Source organism: Frankliniella occidentalis, unplaced genomic scaffold (genome assembly GCF_000697945.3).
Source record: "Frankliniella occidentalis isolate FOCC.00 unplaced genomic scaffold, Focc_3.1 Scaffold26, whole genome shotgun sequence".
NCBI lineage: Eukaryota > Metazoa > Arthropoda > Insecta > Thysanoptera > Thripidae > Frankliniella > Frankliniella occidentalis.
The window spans coordinates 2,062,691-2,067,127 of record NW_026267156.1 but is presented as its reverse complement, the minus strand read 5'-3'; the positions used below and the strand labels follow the sequence as shown (position 1 = coordinate 2,067,127).

At 52.6% G+C, this 4,437-nt stretch overlaps 2 non-coding genes across 2 annotated transcripts; both read right to left on the bottom strand.

The window, feature by feature from the left end:
- Positions 1-176: 176 nt before the first annotated feature.
- On the bottom strand, positions 177-248 carry Trnaw-cca (transfer RNA tryptophan (anticodon CCA)). Its single transcript has one exon. It is a non-coding gene; the product is annotated as a tRNA-Trp (tRNA).
- A 1,860-nt stretch (positions 249-2,108) lies between these two features.
- Positions 2,109-2,180, bottom strand: Trnaw-cca (transfer RNA tryptophan (anticodon CCA)). The gene has a single exon. It is a non-coding gene; the product is annotated as a tRNA-Trp (tRNA).
- Positions 2,181-4,437: the final 2,257 nt, after the last annotated feature.

Genomic DNA, 4,437 nt, shown 5'->3' with positions numbered 1-4,437 from the left:
ATGTAATGAAAATGTAATGAAATATTTTAAACAGTGTTTGCTTATGTTGTTACGTGTTGAATGTACTTAATTTTACTCTCTATTTCTCTACCCTCACCATGAAATCATTTCCTTTTCCTGCCAATGGCAAAACTGTACAAGAAAGAATAATGACGTGGAAAAAGATAACCCTATCATGACCCCGACGTGATTTGAACACGCAACCTTCTGATCTGGAGTCAGACGCGCTACCGTTGCGCCACGGAGTCTTCGGTGGTGGGGGGAAGGACGGGCGGCGGATAAGAGTGCTCGGGCGGCGATCAGGCGGCGCGGCGTGGCGGCTCGGCGACGCTCGGCGGCTCGTCCCCCGTCCCGCGAGGCCAGCGAGCCGCCGGCCCGGCCGCCCGGCGACCACCGCACTACACCCCCCCCCCCCTCTTCCCTCTAGTCCGCTTCTCTCGCCCCTTGCGTCGCCCTATTAGAAGTTTCATCAAAGCGCCTCCCGGAACGGAATCCACCCCGGCAACGGCCTCCTAACGCAATTGAAGCCCCCCGTGCGGACGCCTCCCGGCTCGCCTCCTGGCGCCCGGGGGACGACGTCCACGCCCTGCCCAGCCCGGGCCCAGCCCGGGCCCAGCCCCCCCGCCGCCACCCTGGCGTCGTCGCCCGGCGCGACGTAAGTTGTACTGATGAGGAGGACGCCGTCGAGACAGAGGCGCCCGTAACAGGCTGTTGTTGGCAGTTTCGTGTTTCTCCGCTTAGTTGAGAAACAAAGTTGTCGTCTGCAGAGGAGGAGAGGGGGAGGGCTGGTGTAGTAGAGAATGAAGAGGTCGGGGGGACGTGGCGTACAGAGCCTTTCCCGCTGCCATGTCTTTTGAGGCCAATAGGGCAATTTAGGACAGGAGAAATAATTTTTTTTTTGTTAGGCCCAAACACTTTTTGTTGACTTTTCATGTTTGTGTCTAGCTGCAGATTTAAATGTGTTACTTCGTATAACACTTGTCATGTGAAAAGCTGCTGGAGCGGCCGTGGAGGGGGGGAGGGGCTGTGTGGCTGCGTGGACGTTTTCGTATGCAAGCGCCGTTTTGTCCAAGCGGCTGGCGATTTGCGCTCCAACGACTGCATCGCTGTTGCCTCTACATAGTGAGGGCGTCGTACTCAGTTACCAGAGAGGGAGAGGGAGGGGGGTGTGTGCGCGCCAGGGGAAAGGGGGTGCGGGAGGCGGACGATGGCCCCACAACAAACAGCAAATTGTATCATGAAACGCGAGTGCGATGTGGCGAAAAATAACGACGGCGTAATAAGGGCTGAATCTCCGCCCCTTTGCCTTTTATGTGTATGTGTGAGCGTGCGTGTGGGTGTGTGGGTGTGCATGTGCGTGTTTACTCCGTTTGCAATGCAAATGCCCACTTCGCCCTCTATCCGTCTCTGCTCTCTGTCTCTCTCGCTCGCTACCCCTCCTTGCTCTCTCTCTCTCTCCCTCTATCTCTCTCTCTCTTTCACTCTATTCCCCCGTTGCCGACTTAACGCGTTACGGAAACGCCAATAAAGTTTGCGCCAGTCGGGAAGATTCTAGTCGTCTGGTTTACGAGCGAGCCGAGCCGGTTCGTCATCTCTCTGCGTGTCTCTTTCTCTGTTAACTCCCGCCTATGCACCCCCCCCCCCTTCCCGCTCTTTTCTCTTCCCTTTTCCATACCTCTCGTACAAGTTTTCGCTCAGAACATAGGTTTTTTAATCAATATTGGTGTGACTGCCAACACAGTTAAAACCTAAAAGCAAAATGCTAAATCCTTTGTACCCACGAAGAATATGCTACCTACGACGAAGCTTCCAAATCCTTCGTACCTACGAAGAGTTCTTCGTAAGGTTTTAACAGTGAAGCCGGTGCAATTTTCTTGCAACTGTGTATGACCCCGATAAATCTGATCAAAAATATGGGCAGTTTCGACTCAGGGGTCAGGTCAATGTAACCCAACTTGAGCAACTCGTATCCTATTCCCTCATGTTTCCAAAAGTTGGTTATTTCCCTCTGTTTCCCGGGCCAAACAAACAAATCTTTATTAAAACAATCGATAAACCTTGCCTTCGTGCACAAACAGCCACAATTGACAGACTTTAAAAAATTTGCTTGACCCCGACGTGATTTGAACACGCAACCTTCTGATCTGGAGTCAGACGCGCTACCGTTGCGCCACGGAGTCAGATGGACGCATGAGGCTCGAGCCTTAGTCACACTACGCCCGAGGTGTCGAGAAGTACAGTGACACTGCACTTTAAGTGGGTGCCTTATCAAGCGAGTGTCACTAGGCTTCGGACCGTGCCAAAAACAAACACAAATAACCACACGGAAAGAGATAGCTCTTTATAAAAGTAACAGTTTTAAATACTTTTGTCATGGGCCCCAAATGAAAATGGTTAAAGTTTACGACGGCGCCCGTACTTATAAGATATAGTACTGCTTTCTTATTCTTGCTCGTGGGAGAAAAGAAAAGGAAGTGTCCGTCCATAAAATTTCGCAATTGTGTCATTTAAAATTATTGTAGCTAAGCAATTTCATCTGAAAAGAAACGTTGTCTTTATTTGTTTCTTTGGACGGACGATACCCTTTTTTCGGCAACGACGATGCACCTTTATATATATATTTATATGCCCTTAAAACACAAGTAACGACCAGACATAATTTGAAGTTCACCGGCGCTTGCGTTTAGGTGCGTTTAAGTAGCTTCACTCGTGGTGGAGCGGAAGTATGATTTGTCGGCATCCTTACCCCGTTTGCAAATGTTGCGAATGTGTGTTGCGGTCAGACACGCGCGTCTGTGCAGTATACGTGCGCGGTGTGGACCAGACGGGGGTGCGGTGGGCGGGGCGGGGCGGCCGCCGAGTGCCCTCTCCTCGACAACAAGGCAGCGGCAGTACAGTGCATTCGCTCTTCCGATCTCCATTGTCCTCTCTCGCATGCCTCGCTCAATAAACTAGACACATAATGGACTGACTAACGACCTGGCCGCAGCACCGTCCCTAGCCGCCCCAGCGTCGGAGGGGGCCCACCGGCAGGGGCCGGGTAGGCCGACCCGCAGCACTCAGGTGCCGCGTGGTTGCCTATGCCGACTCTCGCAGGCGGAAACGTCTTCACCTCAGCTTGCTCGCTCCGCAGCCACGCCCCCTCTCAAACTCCCTCCGGTTACGTCCTTCTCTCTCTCTCTCTCTCTCTCTCTCTCTCTCTCTCTCTCTCTCTCTCTCTCTCTCTCTCTCTCTCTCTCTCTCTCTCTCTCTCTCTCTCTCTCTCTCTCCCTCTGTCTCCCCCTCCCCCGCGGCTAAAGGCCCAACGTTTTACACTCGGTGAAGGCTCATCGGAGCCGTTGAAAAGCCGCTGCTCTGCGCGCCGAAAAATGCGGCGCGCGCGCTCTGCTTGCTCCGGCTCGCCCGATCCTGTAAAGGGGGAACCGAACCGACGATCGTGAGCTGGATTGTAAAAAAAAAAGAAGGAAAAACCCTTTCTCGGCGATTCGCCCTCTTCGCCGAAAGGGGTTGTGTGCGGGGAGAGAGGGAGAGAGAGAGAGGAAGGGGTGGGGTAGGGCACGGCACATGGGGGCGTGGGGCGTGGTCTATCGGCGGGCATACATCACGTCACCGGTCTGCTTATTGAAAGGGTAATGGACCTCTCAATATGGTCGCCTACTCATCCATCCGCTTCTCTATCCGCCCCTATCGCTTCCTCTCCCTCCTTCCTTCCCTATCGTAATGCCGCGCACTCTGGCGCAATACGTGTAACCGTGGTGTCGTTGTCGTGAGCACTGTATAAACTAAACTAAAGTGTGCAACTGCAGGCACAAGTGTTCAACTCTACGCGGTGCGCATTCTTAGGTGTTAGACTGGAAAGTTTAATACTTGTAAGTGTTCAACAGCAAAGTTGAACACTATGTGCCGAAGGCCTTATAACCAACCCTTTTTTTTGTCAGTGAGTGCACTCGCCGGCATGCCGGTGCTGGTACACGATTTGCACAAACGCCAGTCTACTGTGATTTCACCTCCTGTCAACCCTTAAGCTGGAAAATCGAAGGTGTTCATTTGCACCTTGCCAAAGAAATTGTAAGATTTATGGGCAAGAAATGAAAGACCCATTTTGGTGTTAAAAATTAAAATTATTCCCTTATTTAGCCGTTTTTATGACCACTAATGGCACTAAACTCACGATATCGACTAAACTACCTTGTTTTTCCAGTGTATTGTGTTGGCTGTGTGCCTCAGGAGGGGGCGGAGAGAAAGGGGGCAAAAGCACCCTGGCTCTGAACAAAGTGCGCCGCTGCCAGCTGAAAATGGAGGCTAGGCGGACCGTTTCAGCCCTCCCTCCCCCCTGACCCTGCCCGGGCTTAGCTTTAGCACGCTACTGCTGAAACGGCGCGTGAACCGAGGAGCGTTCAGCTTCGGCAGACCGTTTCAACGGAGAGAGAGAGAGAG